The sequence below is a fragment of the Meriones unguiculatus genome, chromosome 20, assembly GCF_030254825.1.
Source record: "Meriones unguiculatus strain TT.TT164.6M chromosome 20, Bangor_MerUng_6.1, whole genome shotgun sequence".
In the NCBI taxonomy this organism is placed as follows: domain Eukaryota; kingdom Metazoa; phylum Chordata; class Mammalia; order Rodentia; family Muridae; genus Meriones; species Meriones unguiculatus.
Genome location: NC_083367.1, coordinates 35014242 through 35035742, shown reverse-complemented (window position 1 = coordinate 35035742; position 21501 = coordinate 35014242). Strand labels below are relative to the sequence as shown.

At 39.0% G+C, this 21501-nt stretch overlaps 1 long non-coding RNA gene across 1 annotated transcript; it reads right to left on the bottom strand.

Moving 5' to 3' along the window:
* Positions 1 to 1116: 1116 nt before the first annotated feature.
* LOC132649492 (uncharacterized) lies at positions 1117 to 20641 on the bottom strand. Its single transcript, XR_009587946.1, has 2 exons — positions 20577 to 20641; positions 1117 to 1282 (listed from the first exon to the last, which is right to left on the bottom strand). It is a non-coding gene; the product is annotated as an uncharacterized LOC132649492 (long non-coding RNA).
* Between the last annotated feature and the right edge of the window lie 860 nt (positions 20642 to 21501).

Genomic DNA, 21501 nt, shown 5'->3' with positions numbered 1-21501 from the left:
TAATTCTGAGCCATAAATATGTCCACTTCCTGAAGTAGCAAAAATCCTCTCTTAATAAATTCGAAACAATATATAGACAGTATTCAAGTAAACTGCCGTTTAGTTTTGTTTTTTAATTTGTGAAATATCTGCTTTTTTTAATTTATTAATTTAATTTTTAATCCAATCAGCAATTAGTCCTAGTCACTAATCTCTGATTGGATGCCTGACTTCAGTTGTTTTGCTTGATGTTAAAAATATTTATATTAAAATTAAACAATATTAGAAGGTAAGTCTGACTATGTAATACATACTATATTGTATATGATATATTATATATAGTCTGACCCTTTTGTTAAGTAAATTGATCATATTGTAATCTGGGGAAATATTTGCTCTTTAGATCTACTGGTCACAGCTCTTAACTAATCCTGAAGGCCTGGAGTGGTTTTGAATGATCATAAACTCTCACCATACTCATTGCTTAAATATAGGTTTTTAACACTTGTTTTTAATTGACTTTTATCAGTCTACGTAAAATTGTGACCTACTTATTTCATAAACATTTTGTCTGCCATTACTGGCCTGGAAGCATGGAACCTATACACAGTGAAAGCACTGGTGAGTAAGTAGCAAGGCTGTTCTACAAGGAGGCGGTGTAACCCGACAGACAGGGGCTGGTGTGGAAGAATATTCAGACTAGGAATAACTCCTTATTTTGATAGTAGAAAAGCACATGCTAAATATGTCTTTTTTCATTTCTGTGCTCTTGACACCGTGACATATTTGTGATTCACTGATCGGGGACAGACTACCTTCCCAGGCATAATCAGATTTTAAGAAGTGAAAATGGATCACGCAGAAACATGTTCTCACTGGCAACCTAAACAATTCAGAGCTCATAACCCCCAGTGATATCCTTTATCTCTCAAATACCAAACTACCATTCTGCTTCTGCAAGTCATCCAGTGCTGCCTAAGCCAACATCCCCTTCCCTAAGTCACCCACGGTCAACCCAAGCCAACATTTTCCATCCCTAAGTCAGCTCAGTTATCACTTCAGAGCAATATAACCATCCCAAGTATATTAGTTTGCTTCTTTGTTGCTGTGATAAGAACATTCTGACAAAAAAGTAACTCGGGGAAGAGAAGGGTTTATTTTGGTTACATGCTACAGTTCAACACTCTCACAGAACAGCCCAAATCAAAGTTCAACCTGGGCACTCCATGCCCCAGCCAAAATGACAGGTTTCATCAACAGGCAGCAAAAAGTCTTCACACTCCATCCTGGCAACAGGGAACACCTGGAAAGAGGCAGACCAAGAGGTCACAGCAACGTTAAATATTTCCTCAAAAAAAAAAAAAAAAAAGGAAGTTGCACACATTTGCCACAATATCATCAATTGCTACAGTTATTTTGCTGATTTCAACTAGTGACATTTAGAGATAAATAACTATATTTAACTATGTATATATTACTATGTATTACTGAATACATTGTAATAACAGTATGTGAGAATTCAAGCATTTGCAAAGGAAGATGGAGAATTTGTTAAAATTTTTACTCAAGCCCTGATGCCACTACACAACAGATAACTCAGAATCATATCTTTGACGAGTATAAATGTAAAGTCACTAAAGAAACAGAAGCTCTTTCTGGGGTTTGTGGAAGGGCTTTCTTCCTTAGAGCACAGACCCATGATTCTAAAAGGGGTGGACACAGGGAAAAGGGGGGCTACTCGAACCAGGTTAAACTGCTCTATAACTATGATACAGAGTTTTTCCACCAGAAAGATTTAGCTACTTAATTATCTTTCATTCCTGATCAGTTAAGGCTAAGGAAAGCAGCTATGTAAACTAAATGAACCCAACTGGCAGATGTAGTCATGATATCAGTTCCTGCTAAACACACCAGAGGTAATATATCAATCCAGGATATCATGACAAAGAATAATGTACCTTACTATTAACAACTTTTCGGCCCTAGTGAATACAATCACTTCTTTGCAATTTTAACTTTCCAAATCAAAGAAGAATAACAATGAAGACTGAGGAGAAATCAAATTAATTGATTGGAAACGCTGGCAGTTTGATTCAACAGCAATTCATTTGTATATTGATTTGCGAATTCACAAGTAAACGTTTACGGAGCAAGTTCCATGCTGCCCGCTCTGCTGAGTTTGAGGGAAAAATTATACACAGACTAAGCATATTCTTTTTTAAATTCTGAATCTAGTGAAGCAAAAAGACATGAGAAAAGCCAAGTCATAAGAATAAGCTAGAGTTATGAAAAGTACAATAGGAAAAATCCTAGGAAGGAGAATAATCAGGAGAGTGGGTAGGCATAGCCTTTATCAGAGTGGAGAGCTGGGCACAGAAGTGATGGAATGTCATATTTGAAAGAACTTTTATATTTAATAAGTATATCCTTTTTTTTGAAATTTTGTTGGGGAAATCCATTCAATACAGCTGTTCTTCCTTCTTCTTGGACTTTCTTCATTCCAGATAGCTTTTTTCTCATTGCTGTGCTACATTTTAATTTCAACACCTAAGAATTTGAAAGATTTTCATCTAACATTTCATAGGGCAAGAAGAAGTTATAAGTTATTCACTCTGTATGTACATGCATATTATTAAGGAATTCTAGTAATACTATCAGGAATAAATGTTGGAGAGATTATTTTTCTGCTCTAACAAAGGTCTCTATCTGGGCAGTACATGCCATATTATATATAACTTATCTGGATAATAAGATACGTTAGTGTGTTAGAGTCTGTATTTCTGTTTATGTCACCAATAATCTTAGTTACAACAACAATAAAATATTTCATAATTTAATACATACTTAAATGATTATATACTTTTACCCAGAAGATTTTACACAGTATGAAATGTAATGAGTCTTTAATATAAGATGTACATTACGAAAATATGATTTGATTACATTAGCTTAAAGACCTTGTCTTTCACACCAGTAAACCAGCAGTAATTTAAGAGCCTTTATGTATAATTTAAGTCACATGTATGTGTATGCTTAATGAAAGTATTCATGTAATCACACAGAAGAATGGCTGGCATATTTTTCACTACTTCCATCTTATTTCACACATAACTATTAACTATTTCCAACATTTTTAATTTTTGTTAAAAATACTTCCCTTTTTAGTTTGTTTGTTTGTTTTTTGAGACAGGGTTTCTCGGTGTAGCTTTGGCTGCGCTGGACACTCTTTGTAGACCAGGCTGGCCTCAAACTCACAGAGATCTGGAAAATACTTTTTTCATAACAGATTCTGATATGTTTCCCATTCCTGACTCCTCCCAGATCCCCCCTGCCTCCCCATCACCCAATTCTCTTCTCTCTCGTCCTCTCTCTGTTTGACTAAAACAAACAAGCAAACAAAAAAAAAAAAAAGAAATCAAATCAAAATACAAAAAATAAGTAACAAAGAGAAAGTATTTTTATCTTCTCGCAGGGAGCATTAAAAGGCAGCATTATAATCTCCATTGTCAAATGGGAGAACTGAAGTTCTTGTTTCGAGGAAAAGGTTCTGCAATATTGTGTCAAAAACATTTTAGGATGTTTATATCAGGATACGATATTAAATTTTATCAAGTGTGCTTGGCATTGATAAACTAATTCGGCTTGCCTTTGCCTTGCCGATGGACTGACTGAATGTGCGTCTCTGACTTAACGCTCCTGGGGTAAAACTTCTTTGCTCATGATACGTGTTCCGTTAGTGGGCACGAGTTCTCACTTGCATTACTCTATTGGTACAAACCTAGAATCTTGAGAGGAATGAGTCTTTGGCTTATTTTTTGCCCTTTCCCTTGGGCCTTGGTTTCAGCGGCTGCCCGAGTGTCAGGCATACATATATGAAGCTGCAAATCAGCTGGAGTAAGGTATGAGAGCTCACAGATGAGCAGGCTGGACACAGAGCATACTCAGCACCCTCACTGCTCAGCCTCCCTGGGAGACCTTCTTCCATCCAGATCACGGAAGCCCTCTTCAAATTTGGCACTTTCTTCTTGTGTGTGTTTTTAAAACACTGGCAACCTTGAAGCACAGAGGCAATTACGTGACCGAGTGTTCTCCTTCAGTGTGTCCTTTCTAATTTTTTCCTTCACAAACAGACTTGGACATCTTGGCACAATAGTACACATCAAGTCTGTTTTTCTCCCTGCATCCCATCAGAGGCTCCCATTTCCCATCAACCCTTGTTGGGGATATTAGTTTTCTGGTGACTGTAATTTGTTTTCTTCACAGCATAGTTATATTTTTCTCTTTTATGAGTAAGTAATTTATGGAAAGCTGTTTGGGGACTATATAAATACATGTTCCTCATTAAAATTCTTAGTCTCTAGACTCTACTAATTATTATTGACTAAATTAACTTTTAATGACTATGGCTGTAAGGTGGTGTTGTTCTAGATTCCATCATTCCTTCCATATTTCACTGTCTCTCTCACACACTAAAAAGTTGTCAAATGAAGTAAAATCTTTCATTTCAACAGGTTATTAACCTGATTATTCCTCAGTGTCCTCATGACCAGAATGGCTTAGAATCATTTAAGGTTTCAGCGAAATAGAATAAAAATTATATATATATATTATATATATATAATATATATAATACTTAAAGAAAGAATAATACTTAAAGGAAGTAATAATAAAGGAAGTATTTAATAATACTTAAAGTATTTAATAATACTTAAAGGAAGAAGTAGAGAGTTCTACAAAATGATTTCTTTTTTTTTTAAATCCGGAAATAATGATATTGGATGCTACTGTTTACCTAAAAGCTTATTTTATGTCAAATTAGGTGGGAGCTTTTAGAGCAAATAACTTAGAAACCTTTTGGGGAAGATTAAATCAGGAATTGACTTTTGCTGCTTGCTACTTCATAGTAGTTTTATGTTGATTTTCTCATATATATGTATATACATACATATATATATGTATTTGACATAATTAATTTGACATATGTATTTGACCTAATTTGACATAAAATAAGCATTTAGGTAAACAGTAGCATCCAATATCATTATTTCCAGATTTAAAAAAAGAAATCATTTTGTAGATCTCTCTACTTCTTCCTTTAAGAACTGAGATTGCCATTATTGAGATTGTTTACAGAAACGAGCATAGCTTTACCTGAGACTGATCTGTGGCCGTTCCTGTTCAGGGCACAGAGGTGCCTCTCACACTGCAAAGCAGCTGCCATTGGAAAAGTCATCACAAAGTACTGGTGCATCTTGGAAATAGAGTTTTTTGTGTTTTATTTTGGGGAGCTCTTTCATTCTCTTTCCCTTTCTACAGCAGGATATGGTCCTGCTGTTCTTGGACTGTATTATTTCCATTCTTTTGCTCAATATTTTCCATTATTTGTTTTCCAAGTATAAAGCTCAATTTGTAGTAACCCCTGGGTCACAGTTATCAGAAACAACAAGATTGCCATAAGTCTGTGCTGGAGATTGGCTTCACATACCGTATTGATCAGGAAAGTAGAGAAAAAATGCACTCCGGGGCTGTAAGGGCACTGACTTTGAAGTTTCCAGAATCATCATCCATAGCAAAATTCCCAGAGTTCCCTTTTCTGTTTTTCTTGCATATCACACATATCATCCATCAGTCTGAATCTTTGCTTCCTTGCTGATTTTATGAATAACAACCATGTCCAGCCTGGGGGAAAATATATTCTTCTCTGCTCCATGTGTCCTCATTCCTAAAAGTCTTACCCTTTGGGCAAACAATATAGTATCTTCTCTTTCTGGTAAAGTAATACTTTGTGCCCAAGACACCTTTTTAGCAAGTCTGTTCCTGCTAACCCATTAAAACACAAAAAGTCTGTTTCACACAGAAATCCTCTGAAATGTTACCTGCAGGGATAACCTCGGATTATCAGTCTCCTGCCAATCCTACTGAAGACTAACAGCTTATTTCCTCTCCCCAACTACAATCAATTCATCCTCCCTTTAATGCAAATGAAATTCAGTGCCAATTTTTGCTCCTGGGTGCATCCCTCCCACCGTAACTATTATATTCTCAGTCCAACAAGAAAAGCTCAAGCCCCTCCCACAAGTGCAAAATGAGGATAGAGCTAAGGGTGTGGGTTGGAGGTAGAGCTCTTGGCTAGCACATAAAAGATTTGACTGCCAGATGATGCTGTTAAGGGGAATGGAGACTTTCAGAGATGGGTGCTGATAGGAAACAGATAATTAGGTCACTAGAGGTACACATGTAAAGGGTTATTGGAACTCCAGGTCTTTCCTCATTTTCTTTGCCTCCTGGCCATCCTCCATAGGCCTCATTTGTCATGTACTCCTGCCATGATACCCTGTGCCATCACAGACATAAAAACAGGACTAAGTGACCTTACGGTCACCCAAACCTCTGAAACACTCAGCCAAAATACTTTAAGTTGATTGTTCCTTTAAGTTATTTGTTATAGTAATGGAAAGATCATCCAAAGAGTTAGTTCAGTTAAATATGAGTACACTTGAGCTTTGTGGAAGTGATAGGAAACCCTTAAACAGGAGCAGTTAAAGACACAGCTATTTGTGTCACAATTAATTAGATTAAAAAGATGAAATATCAGGGTCTTCTCTCTTAAATAGTTTCTTTAGATGTACAGATTTTAGTAGGTTTATCTTATGTTATATATCTATATGAGTGAGTATATACCGTGTGTGTCTTTCTGTTTCTGAGACAGCTCTCTCAGGCTGAAAGGCAAAGAAGATGGACATCAGAAGAAGAAGAAAACAGGAAACAACCTAGAAACCTGCCACAGAGGGCCTCTGAAAGGATCTGCCCTGCAGACTATCAAAGCAGATGCTGAGACTTATGGCCAACTGTTGGGCAGAGTGCATGGAATCTTATGTAAGAAGTAGGAAATAGTAAGATCTGGAGAGTACAGGAACCCCACAAGGAGAGCAACAGAACAAGAAAATTTGAACACAGGGGTCTTCCCAGAGGCTCATACTCCAACCAAGTACCAGGCATGGAGATAACCTAGAACCCCTGCACAGATGTAGCCCATGGCAGTTCAGTGTTCATATGGGTTACATAGTAATGGGAAGAGGAACTGCCTCTGACATGAACTGATTGTCCTGCTCTTTGATCACCTCCCTCTGAGGGGGGAGGAGCCTTACCAGGCCACAGAAGATGACAATGCAGCCACTCCTGATGTGATCTGATAGACTAAGATCAGAAGAAAAGAGAGGAGGACCTCCCTTACCAGTGGACTTGGGGAGGGGCATGCGTGAAGAAGGAGGAGGGAGGGTGGGATTGGGAGGGGAGGAGGGAGAGGCTCATGTGGGGATACAAAGTGAATAAAGTGTAATTAATAAAATAAAATAAAATTTTTAAAAAAGATGAAATGTTAATGGCATTCATTAACAAACTTCAAGATACATAATTGCAATAAAAATAAGAGTTCTGACCCCTTACATTTGGCATTCATGTTTGTTTGAATCTCTACATCACTACAGTAGGAGCGCACACACGTGACTCAGGGCAACCTGTTAATAACTTCCTGTGCCTTTTGCCCTCAGGAAGCAAAGGGACTCACTTCAACCTTTGCTTTAACACAAAACAAGCTAGAACCTGTCTCCCAGGTGGGAGAGGCTCCAGTTGTATCTCTTTGAGGGTTAACATCTCCTACAAAGTCCATGGGAGCTAAATAAATGTTTGCTAAAAATAAACTCTGGCACTTGGAATTCATTATAAGACACTTATAACGGATTTTTTTTCAGGCCATTCCTGGGATGAATCTTCTGACTTCCCCCTGGTGAGAAGGGCAGTATGGCAGCTCTGAAACTGACTGATTAGCCTGAATCCTAAGCTGCCAGCATGGGTGATGCTGCACAAATGCTTTGATGGCAACAAAGCCTTCCCCGAAAATACACACACACACACACACACACACACACACACACACACACACACAGGAAGGGCATTCATCTCCTCTCTTTAACATATTATTATTTATCACATCGCTTCACATGAATCTCAGGAGTCAAAATCAACACACGCATCTCTGGAATCACCTACACAAACTGCAAAGCACTGCCCAAATAGAAGAAAGCATCCTTATTGCCATTGTGATCATTATCCTCATCATTATTCATAAGAATGTGTCATTTTGCCTCCAGCCTCTCCCTATGAATCACCATTTCCCCTCCCCAACACAATAGCTCTCCTCGTGGACTTTCGCTGCCTTGTACCTGGATATCACAATGCATCTTTAAACACATTTTCTAACTCTGTGAACTGTTTGTCCCCAATCCTTCATAAAAAGGATCATCAGAGTTTGCTCGCTTTGTGAAAAGAATAAAAAACAAATACTGCATTCATTATGTTTGAAACATTCTAATTCAACTCAGTATTCACCTAATGAGAACGTAGCATGTATAAATATTAACAAGTAAAGCAGAGACAAATAAAACAGGAGAAGAAAAATATCCATGAAGTGTGGGCTACATAGTAAGTCACAGGCCAGCCTGGACTACAGAGTGAAACCCTGTTGTAAAAGATAAATAAATCAATCAATAAATAAATAATTGTAAAGAATATGCCTATACAAACTGTTATACTACAAGACAAAACTGATAGAGCAAATAAAAATTAAAATACCATGCTGTGTTAATCAGCTTCCCATCGCCATAGCAAAATACCTGGCAGAGTCAACTTAAAGAAGAGGAAAGGTTTGCTTTAGCTTACAAATTTTTAAGTGTTGTCTGTGGCCTGTTGCTTTTGCAGCATGTGAGGAGGCAGAATATCAGGAACTGAGTAAGATAGTCAGTCACCTCTTGGCATATAAAACACAAAGAATGACAAGGAAGAATCAGAAAGTCCCAATATGTCATTCAAATGTACATACACCTAATGACCAAACTCCATCATCTTACTTCGCTGCAGATTTTAAAGATTCTGGTAGTTTCCAACAGTGCTACAGGAAGGCACCCATGCCTTTAGCTCATGACCTTTTAGGGACATTCATCCAAAGCCTAGCAAGTGCTGAAGAAATTCCAAGATGGTGCAGTTTAATCTGTAGCAGTTAGCTTTGGAAGTGTGTGGTGCAAGTGTGGAGGATCCAGAAACAGCTCTGAATGAAGAAGCTAAGTTGGGAAAGAAACAGGGCGGTGTGGAGAGGTAGAGGAACTGAAAATTGAATGCAGCTCAACGTCAGAAAAACTGGATTATATGCTGACATGGGAATTAACCAGGAGAGAAAGGGACCCCGACAGCGTGGCTGCTGCTTCTAATTTCCACTGCGGACTTGTTGATCAGCAGCCTACTCAGGCCCACCGGTTCTTCACCAACCAGCACATAAATTCTAATGTGAATTATTTTTATAAGTGAAGCAAAAATAGGGTTCCTTTACCCTGTTGTGTGAGGATGTTTTACAACTTCACCAAACAATGTAATTTTACCTTGAAATGGAACAAAGCAGTTCCCAGTGTTGGTTACTAATTTTCCTCACAGTTTCTTCTCCTTACACTCTGGACAGGTGGTTGAATACCTGTCTCCTATATAGAACACCAAGATCAGTCATCCTCCTGCCACACCTGCCATTTGTGTGGAAGCAAAGCCAACCATTTGCTGCCTTTTATGTTACAAGTCTAGTTTTGGATCCATTCTTTCCTGACTGGACTTTTCCCCATTTGGCTCAAGGAAAAAAAAGCTACTTTTTATAGGAGATAAAACAAAGAAATGCAGACACTGAGTAATTTTTTATTTGAATTGGACTTAACAGTTTTGTAAAGAGGAAAGTACATATATAAAAAGGCTGACATAGGTCACAGAAAAGATAAGCAATCCTGTCTTACCCCCGAGACAGGAGACAGAGGCAGATTGCTAAGTAAGGGAAGAACACAGTTCACCTTCTCCACCATGAACAGGTGTCAGGCATTGAACAAGACAAGTCCACAAAAAGCCCAGTGTCTTCTCAACAAATTAGACAAAGGATTTTGTTTTGCTGTCATCTTGCTGACTCGTCTTCGGCTTCTTACTTTTCTCCATGATTCTCACATTGCTCATCAGTGTCAGGCCCTCAGACAGCATGAGGGGCTGACATCAACACTTGAAACCATATTACAGACCGTGTTTACAGACATCAAATTATTCCCATTTGTTCAAGGAAACTACCACCCCTACTCCTCCATGTTGAATTTGTAAGGACCCTACTGCTGTACCTAATAGTTATAGGCCTCGAGACCTTAGTATGGAGCTCAACTGATGCCATAACTAATCCATCAAAGTCCATAGGTCTGAGAAAGTCACTAAATATCCTAAACCTGCTTTTTTTTGGCTTCTGTAGTTTAACTTCTAGGTAACTGTCCTTGCTAACTAAGATATCAACCCAGATTGTGAGTTTTGTGCTTAAAAGCTAAACCTCAGAAAGGCTCAAGACTGCACTGAGGTCACCTCAGGTGGAAATTAAAAACAAAACAAAACAAAACCTGGTCCTACCTGCAGCTGTACAGCTGTCTGCTAAAAATGGGAAATTTCCACAGACCCAACAGAACAGGGCAGCAGAGTTGATCACCAAGAACCAGTGGCACCTCTCCACATCCTGGTAACCCTGCCAGAGCCCAGCCTATCCACAAAGAAACCAAACAGACAAAAAGGGAAGATGCCAAACATGAGGCAAATGAGTGGTGGTTCTAGCTGGATGAGAAACCTGTACTCCCTGGCATTATCAGAAGACACATAGCTGCCAAACTCCACCCCACCATCCATGTGGGAGGGGAAAGCCTTCCCCATAGGAAGTGTTGCAGCTACAAGGAGAAAGTTATCCTGGTGGTCTGGAGCCAAGGAATACAACGTTGTAACACACAACAAACCTCACCCAAGAGATTTACTGAGAAAGACACAAGAGTGTAGCTGCCTCTGTTCAGATAAGAGACAGCAGGGAACTGAGCAGGAAACAGGCTTATGTAGGGTTTCTTGAGGGAGGAGTCTTCTGGGGTGGAGATGTCCAGTATGGGAATAGTGGGATTTTAAGACTTGATCTTTGGACAAGCCCAGGGATTGTGAGATTTTGAGCTCAGGGATTGGTGGGTTTTACTGGATTTTCCAACCCAGTAGTGAGCTCAGACCTTTTACCCTATAAAAACAAAGACCTACTCCATCAAAGTCCATAGTTTTTGGAAAATCCCTAAACCTGAATTTTTTTTGGCTTCTATAATTCTGCTTCTAGCTAACAGTTCTTGCCAATTGAGGTGTTTCAACCCAGGATGTGTTTCCTTGTGCTTAAAAGCTCAATATCAGAAAGGTCTGGACTGCACTGTGGTCTCAAATACACAATGTACTTGTCAGCTAGCTAACAAAAACTTTTTAATGACCGGAACACCTTCTAAGGAGTCCCCTCTAGTGGAACCTTACAACATAATTACTCCCTTATATTTATATCCCAACGCTTTCAATATAATTCATCAATAATGTATCCTACAAAAATATGCATTGTGGTATGCATGAAATTTTATTTCCGTTTGTTATATACAGTCTACTTTGTAGTTCCTACATATATAGCAACTGTTTCAGAAAAGGTATTTTGAAACTGGCTGGTCCATGTTCAAACTTGGTGCTTCCACTCACTATCAGACCAAACATATTTCATATATTTCAGGGCTATTGTAAGCACAACATAATAACTACCACATAGTAAATACTTTCTAAGTGTTGCTATTATTACTACTCTTCCACTCAGCATTGTTTCATAATATTCCCCAGTTCTAAAGTGCACATCAAAGCTTTGACTCTTTAGCAATACATCCTACAACAGAGTCCATCTCCCATGGTTCATCTATGCATGATTTGACTACATCCCTTTACATGTCATGTAACTTTTAGAACAATCTACTGTCCTGCTTATACCTCATTGTGACTTTTTTGTACATTTAACATTTACTTGAAAGTACATTTCATGTTCTGAATATATATAATCTTTAGGACAGTATTTAATTTTTTTCATATTCTATACTAGCGTTACTCTTGTTAGTATAATTAAAAAGAAATGTCAGGGAGGACCCAAGATGGCGGCGACCAGCGCGGGCCATATTCAGAGGAGCTGAAACTCCTCTGAATTTCAGAGGAGTCGAGGGACTGTGTAACCCTAAACAACGCTATGAGGAGTCGGGGGAGAAGGGGGACAAACCCTGATCTGAGTCCAATAGGACACAGGCCAACTGTGGACATCTCCGTGGACTTCTGGGGAATCGATTCCCGGGCACTTCCCCATAACGGGCGGGCGGAAGCAGTGGCGGAGGTGGCCAAGCCAGCAGCGGAGGGGACGGAGGTACAGCAGCCAACAGGGAAGCTGCAACGGAGCTACGAAGCAACTAGCAGCTGAAGCAGAGGAGGCACCCAGCAGTGTTGCCTGCTCCAAGCACAGATCTCCCTCCTTGATATTTGAGGCTGAGAACACACACACACACACACACACACACACACACACACACACACACACACATTTCCCCCACGACCTCTGATCTCCAGCCTTGCCGGAGGGGGAAACAGCAGAGGAAGCACATAGAGCTTCCCAAATCAGAGAGCAGAGCCCAGCCTGCTGTGCTCACAGCTTTTTAGCACGGAGCACAGGGCTGGACACACAAAGCCCACAACAGGGTCATCGTCCCACCCGCAGCTTCAGCCACAGACCTCAGAGTCCAGCCTGCAGATCCCTCCACAGATGGGAGACCACGGGTATTCAGGGTGCAGGTGCTTTGTGCCCGCAGCGCGCTTGCTAACCAGGCCAGCATCCACATCCCCTTCTGCACTTACTCCCAACCCCCTTATCCCAAGCACCTACACTCTCTAGCACTCCCCTTCAAAACGCATGTGCGTGCATGGGCGTGAGCACACGCACACGCTTACTCCCCCGCAATAACGAATCTGCACCAGCAGTTTTCCTTCCTTAGGTACAACTTTAGCATCAGCACACACTCTCAAACCACTGGACCTCCCTTATCTTCCTGAAGAATACTCCAGAGACCAGAAAAGACATCTCCAGTCTGAAGTTCAGACTAAGGATACAACAGTGAAGATCACATATAAGCAAATGGCCAAAGGTAGGTGTAAAACCTCACCCAACAAAAACCAGGACACCATGGACCCACCAGCAACGCCCAAAATCAATGGGTATTTTAAGTCAGGGGAAATACAGGAAAATGACTTTAAAGCTATGCTTATGCAATTGTTAGAGGAACAAAAAGAGGAAATGAACAAGGCTCTCAAAGAAATACAGAAGACTATAACTGCCCAAGAACAGGAACAATTAGAGACATATAGAGAAGAAACAAACAAAGAAAAAAAAATAGGAGCCACATTCACTCAGATGCAGGAAATGGTCCAAAGCATAAAAACAAAACTAGAATCTATAAAGAAAACACAAACAGAGAAAACCCTGGAACTGGAGAACTTAAAGAAAACCACAAAGGTAAGCATCACCAATAGAATACAAGAGATGGAAGAGAGAATCTCAGGTGCTGAAGATACACTGGCTGAAATTGATTCCTCCCTCAAAGAAAAAGTAAAATCAGAAAAGTTCCAAACACAAAACTTACAGGAAATTAAGGATGCCATGAAAAGAAGAAGACTCCAGGCTCCAAGGACCAGAAAATATTTTTAAGAAAATCATAGAAGAAAATTTTCCCAATTTAAAGAAAGAGATGTCCATAAATATACAAGAAGCCTACAGAACACCAAATAGACTAGACGAGAAAAGGAATATTTCACGTCACATCATAGTCAAAACTCTAAACCTACAAAACAAAGAAAAAATATTAAAGGCAGCAAGGGAAAAGGTCAAGTAACATATGAAGGTAGACCAATCAGAATCACACCAGACTTCTCATCAGAAACTATGAAAGCCAGAAGGGCCTGGGCAGAGGTCATGCAGTCTTTAAGGGAACACAGATGCCAACCAAGACTACTACACCCAGCAAAACTTTCAATCAACATAGATGGAGAAAACAAAATATTCCATGATAAAACTAAATTTAAGCAATATCTACACAGCAACCCAGCCCTACAGAAGATACTAGAAGGAAAACTCCAATCTGATGAAAACAACTACACCAAAAAAATATAGGATACAGATAATTTCCCAACATAAATTAAAAGAAAAAAAAAAAAAAAAAACAATGAATCATCGTAAGACCACAAACTCCACAATAAAAGGAACTAACAGTCATTGGTCACTATTATCTATCAACATAAATGGTCTCAACTCTCCAATAAAAAGACACCGACTAACAGAATGGTTGCAGAAACAGGATCCAACATTCTGCTTCATCCAAGAAACACACCTATGCAAAAAAAGATAAACACTACCTCAGAGTAAAGGGCTGGAAAAATGTTTATCAGGCAAATGGACCCAGAAAACAAGCAGGGGCAGCGATCCTAATATCTAATAAAATAGACTTTCAACCAAAATTAAAAAAGATAAGGAAGGGCACCTCCTACTCATCAAAGGAAAATTCCAACAGGAAGACATCACAATTTTGAACATCTGTGCCCCAAACACAAGATCAACTACATTCGTAAAGGAAACATTATTAAAGCTGAAATCACACATGGATCCCAACACCTTAATAGTGGGAGACTTCAACACTCCACTCTCACCAAGGGACAGGGCATCTGGTCAGAAGCAAAACAGGGAAACAAAGGCACGTACAGAAGCCCTAAATCAAATGGACCTAATAGATGTCTACAGAACTTTCCACCCCAAGTCAAAAGAGTATCCCTTCTTTTCCGTACCTCATGGAACCTTCTCCAAAATAGACCATATAGTTGGTCACAAAGCAAACCTCAGCAGATACAAGAAGATTGAAATAATCCCTTGTATCCTATCTGACCATCATGGTCTAAAGCTGGATCTCAACCACAACAGAAACAGCAAAAAGCTTGCACATACACGGAAACTGAAAAACTCACTACTCAAAGACAGCTTGGTTAGGGAAGAAATAAAGAAAGAAACTAAAGACTTCCTAGAATTCAATGAAAATGAAGGCACAACATACCCAAACTTATGGGACACAATGAAAGCAGTGCTAAGAGGAAAGCTCATAGCATTAAGTGCCTCCAAGAAGAAATTTGAAACATCATATACAAACAACTTAATGGCCCAACTGAAGTCCCTAGAAAAAAAAGAAGCAGATACACCCAAGAGGAGCAGAAGGCTGGAAATAATCAAACTCAGGCTGAAATCAATCAATTAGAAACAAATAAAACTATTCAAAGAATCAATGAAACAAAAAGCTGGTTCTTTGAGAAAATCAACAAGATAGACAAACCCTTAGCCAAGCTAACTAAAAAGCAGAGAGAATCTATCCAAATCAACAAAATCAGAAATGAAAAGGGGGACATAACTACAGACACTGAAGAAATCCAAACAATCATTAGGTCATACTACAAAAGCCTATATGCCACAAAACTTGAAAATTTAAACGAAATGGACAATTTTCTTGATAGATTCCGTCTACCAACATTAAGTCAAGATCAGATAGAAAGACCGAATAGCCCTATATCCCCCAAGGAAATTGAAGCAGTCATTAACAGTCTCCCCTCCAAAAAAAGCCCTGGACCCGATGGTTTCAGCGCAGAATTCTACCAGACCTTCAAAGAACTGTTAATACCTATTCTCCTCAAACTATTCCACAAAATAGAAACAGAAGGAACATTACCAAACTCACTCTATGAAGCTACAGTTACATTGATACCTAAACCACACAAAGACCCAACAAAAAAAGAGAACTTCAGACCTATCTCCCTTACTCAATAAAATACTTGCAAACCAAATGCAAGACACATCAAAGATATCATCCACCACGACCAAGTAGGCTTCATCCCAGGCATGCAAGGGTGGGTCAATAAACAGAAATCCATTAATGTCATCCACCATATAAACAAACTGAAGGAGAAAAACCACATGATCATCTCCTTAGATGCTGAAAAAGCATTTGACAAAGTCCAACACCCATTCATGTTTAAAGTCTTGGAGAGATCTGGGATACAAGTCACATATCTAAACATAGTAAAGACAATATACAGCAAGCCTATAGCCAACATCAAACTCAACAGAGAGAAACTTAAATCAATACCACTGAAATCAGGGACAAGGCAACACTGCCCATTGTCTCCATATCTCTTCAACATAGTACTTGAAGTTCTGGCTAGAGCAATAAGACAACTAAAGGAGATCAAGGGATACAAATCGGAAAGGAAGAAGTCAAAATATCACTGTTTGCAGATGATATGATAGTATACATGTGCGACCCCAAAAATTCAACCAGAGAATTCCTTCAACTAATAAACACCTTCAGTAAAGTGGCTGGATACAAAATCAACTCAAAAAAATCAGAAGCCCTCCTGTATACCAAAAACAAAAGGACCGATAAAGAAATTAGGGAAACAACACCCTTCACAATAGCCACTAATAACATAAAATACCTTGGGGTGACTCTAACCAAGCAAGTGAAAGACCTGTTTGAGAAAAACTTCAAGTCTCTGAAGAAAGAAATTAAAGAACATATCAGAACACAGAAAGAGCTCCCGTGCTCATGGATTGGTAGGATTAACATAGTGAAAATGGCCATTCTGCCAAAAGCAATCTAAAGATTCAATGCAGTTCCCATCAAAATACCAACACAATTTTTACAGACCTTGAAAGAAAGATTCTCAGCTTCATATGGAGAAACAAAAAACCCATAATTTCCAAAACAATCCTGTACAACAACAGATCCTCTGTAGGTATCTCCATCCCTGATCTCAAGCTATTCTACAGAGTAATAGTAATAAAAACTGCATGGTATTGGCATAGAAACAGAAAAGAGGATCAATGGAACCGAATAGAAGACCCAGAAACAAACCCACATATCTACGAATACTTGATTTTTGACAAAGAAGCCAAAACCATTCAATGGAAAAAAGACAGCATCTTTCAACAAATGGTGCTGGTCCAACTGGATGTCTATGTGCAGAAAAATGAAAATAGAATCATATTTATCACCCTGCACAAAACTAAACTCTAAGTGGATCAAAGTCCTCAACATAAAACCAGATACATTAAATCATCTAGAAAAAAAAGTAGGGAAGACCCGAGTATTCATCAGCACAGGAGACTACTTCCTGAACAGAACACCAACAGCACAGGCTCTAAGCGCAACAATAAATAAATGGGACCTCATGAAACTGAAAAGCTTCTGTAAAGCAAAAACATCATCAAAACAAAACAACAGCCAGCAGACTGGGAAAGGATCTTCACCAACCCTTTATTTGACAGAGGGCTAATATCCAGTATGTATAAAGAACTCAAGAAGTTAAAAAGCAACAAATCAAGTAATCCAATTAAAAATGGGGCATGGAGTTAAACAGAGAACTCTTTGTAGAGGACTGTAGAATGGCAGAAAAACACTTAAAGAAAAAACTAAAGCAAATTATATCACCTCAAATGTAACATTATTTTTCCATCCATGCTTAGCTTTCCAGCCTCTTCTTTTAATTTTTTTTTTCATGTTCGTAAACACTGATCATACTGAATAATTGGGGATTCCCAAATATCTTGACCACAGTGTTTTATGTTCCTGGTTCATGCTGATAGTTTGTTTTCTGTGAATGCTTAAAATACACTTACATTTAAGTGTGTATCTCAAACACTTCAAGTATTCTAACTTTTTATTGTAATTCCTAAAAGTAGTTACTACCAGTTTTTGTCATTTACACTATCATATGCTTAGGATAAACTTCTCAAATCAACTGCAACATCCAATTGTCATTGCTTGTTTACATGTTTATTTTATTAAATAGTGCATCTAGTACATTTCTTAAGAATAAAGATAGTATACTATTTATAACAGAGTAGATATTTGATATTTGATAAATAAATATATGTTGAATTAAAGAATGGGAAAAAAAAAAAGAAATGCTCAATGTCCTTAGCCATCAGGGAGATGCAAATCAAAAGGACCCTGAGATTTCACCTTACACCCATAAGAATGGCTAAGATCAAAAACTCAAGTGACAACACATGCTGGGAAGGATGCTGAGAAAGGGGAACCCTCCTCCCCTGCTGGTAGGAATGTAAGCTTGTACAACCACTTTGGAAATCAATCTGGCGCTTTCTCAGACAAATAGGAATAGTGCTTCCTCAAGACCCAGCTATACCACTCCTATATATCCAAAAGAAGCTCAAGTATACAAGGACATTTGCTCAACCATGTTTGCAGCAGCTTTATTTGTAATACCCAGAACCTGGAAACAACCCAGATGCCCCTCAGTTGAGGAATGGACACAGAAATTGTGGTACTTTTACACAATGGAATACTACTCAGCACTAAAAACGAGGAAATCATGAAATTTGCAGGCAAATGTTGGGACCTAGAAACAATCATCCTGAGTGAGGTATCCCAAAAGCAGAAAGACACACATGATATATACTCACTTATACAGACCTATAGGATAGGATAAATATACTGAAATCTATACAGCTAAAGAAGATAAACAAGAAAGAGGACCCTGGGTAAGATGATCAATCCTCACTTAGAAAGACAAATGGGATGGACATTGGATGTATGAAAAAAAAAAAAATAAGAAACAGGACAGGAGCCTACCACAGACAGCCTCTGAAAGACTCTACCTAGCAGTGTATCAAAGCAGATACTAAGACTCATAACCAAACCTTGGACAGAGTGTAGGGAATCATATGAAAGAAGGGGGTGTTAGTAAGACCTGGAGCGTACAGGAGCGCCACAAGGACCAAATATACCAAGGCACAGGGGTCTTTCACGAGACTGTTCCTCCAACCAAGGACCATGTATGGATATAACCTCGAACCCCTGCTCAGATATAGCCCATGGTAGCTCAGTGTCCAAATGGTTTCTCTAATAAGGGGAACAGGGACGATTTCTGACATGAACTCAATAGTGAGCTCTTCTGCTCCTCTCCAACAAGGGAAAAGCAGCCTGGCTAGGCCACAGAAGAGGACATTGCAGCCAATCCTGAGGAGACTTGATAAGCTAGGGTCAGATGGAGGGGAAGGAGGTCCTCCCCTGTTAGTGGACTTGGAAAGGGGCAGGGAGAAGACAAGGGAGGGAGGGTGGGATTGGGAAGTATTGAGGGAGGGGGCTATGGCTGGGATACAAAGTAAATAACCTGTGATTAATATAAAAAATAAAAAATTAGAGAGCAGGCCAATCAGATTATGTCAGAGGCAGTCCCTCTTCCCATTACTATGTAACCCAATTGGACTCTGAACTGCCCTGGGCTACATCTGTGCAGGGGTTCTGGGTTATCTCCATGAATAGTCCTTGGTTGGAGTATGAGTCTCTACATGTCAGCCCCTGGGAATGTACAAGAAAAGATAGGAATTCCCTAAATGTAGAGCGTTTGTGAGAAAGAATCATTATGGTATTATATACAATAATTTTATACCAATAGTATAGCACATGGATTTGTATAAAAATTCCAGGCTTTTATGTAAAACAAGTATGTTTTTAAGAAGGTAAATATAAAAGCAATTGTGTGCACAGATTGGACTTTTCCGTCAATGATGAAGTTTCTGTACTATTATGGAAAACACTGTGAACATTGGCTTGATTAAAAAGCCACCCTCCCTGAACCTTAAAAAAAATAAAAATAAAAATTAAAAATTAAAAAAAAGAAATGTCAATTTTTAAATAACAAAATTATTTTTAATCTCATGACGTTTGCTTTTTTTTTCTTTGCTCTATGAAATCTTGTGTGTGCACAGCATATGTGTTCATGTGCATGTTGAGGCCAGAGGTTGACACTGAATGCTTTCCTTCATCACTCTTCACCTTATTTATTTGAGACAGCTCTCCCTGGCTGAGGAAATCAGCCATTGGCTACACTGACTGGACAGTGAGCTCCTGTCTTCCTCATCACACCATCTCACTTCCCACTACTCTCCCAGACCTGTGTTAGGGTAATATACACACACAACCACATCTAGCATTTTTACATGTGTACTAGGAACCTGAACCAATCCTCATGCTCAGGCAGTAGGCGCTTTACTCCCTACGCCATCTCCTCAGCTCCTTTCCAGAAATTCTTATTCTGCAGACAAAAAAATATATATATATATATATATATATATATATATATATATATATAGTTCCCTATAATAGTTTACTACTTACCGTGGATTAAAACCTACCTGTGTTCCAATTTGACAGTGTTAGGTGAAAACTGTGTCTGAGTTTTCTTCAAGGAGTGATGTAGTTTTTATAAACTATTTACTAAGTAAGCGACCCTTTCTTCAGGTGGAATGGTAATTATGAAACAGTGTGGTCAAATGTTAGTTACATAGCACATAGAATGCCATTATAATTCTCCATTTTATGGTCTCTCTCTATCACCCACCCACCCCCTCCCCCCCACACACACACACAACAGGTCACGAGTTCTTGGGGTCAGTGTGCATGAAACATGTTCACATGTGGAAATATCATCTTCAGTCAATGTGGGCATTTCATTCAGTATGTTCACACAGGAAAATAAACTCAAAGCATATATTCATGTTACCCCCTTCCTCACTCAGAAACAGGCATTAAGATTAAAAAAAAAAAAAAACCTACCCAAAGCCTGCTTGAACGCTAGCCTTGGATCCCAGTTCTCAGGAGTGCACTTCAGTTTGTCCTTTGCCCGAACTTGCTTTGGAAAGCAGCTTTGAATTTCTTTCCCTCTAGAAATAATTGTTTCTCCCTTCCCACTCTCTACCTCGCAAGAATTTTATTTATTCAACAAATTCTGAACAACTGAATTAATCATTAAGTGAAGTATCAAGTACCAACTAAATTGTGCCAGCAACACAGTGAACAACACAGACAGGGTCTGAGCCAGTATACCTACAGAGAAGAGGCTAACTAAACAAGCAACCAAATGTGTCTTCAAATTGCAGACCAAGGTGAGTGCAGTGAAGGACAGGAATGAAGTCCATGTCAAAATATAGTGGAGAGAAGAAGGGCTCACTCAGATTGTGGCCCAGATTTATTTGAAATAGCAGGATGAGAGCCAATAGCAGATGCAAAGTCAGGGTCTGAAAGAGAAAGAGTGTGTTGGGCATGTGCAATCCTGAAAGGGAGCCTAGGGGTTACTAGAAATATTCTATATTACTAATCAGAGGACAATTGTTTGAGGTCTTTGCAATTGAGTACATCTAAAAATTTCTAAAATAAAACTTCAGGTCTGTATTTCAGGGCTTTTCTAGTAGACTTCTTAAATTAAGTACATTTCTAAAAAAAAATATTGTAAATAATTGTTACAATCCCCCTCACAATAGGTAGTACAAAATTAGGACTTACAGAGGGAAAACAGTTCTCCTTCTTCCTAAGCTGTACACAGACTCTGGGCAGGAGAGACGACTAGATAGTTAAAAGCAGTTGAAGAACTAGCAGAGGACTCTGATTTAGATCCCAGCACCTATCCCAGCTGGTTTACAACTACCTGTAACTCTAATTTCAGGGGTTCCATCACACTCTCCTTGCTTCTGTGGGCATGTGC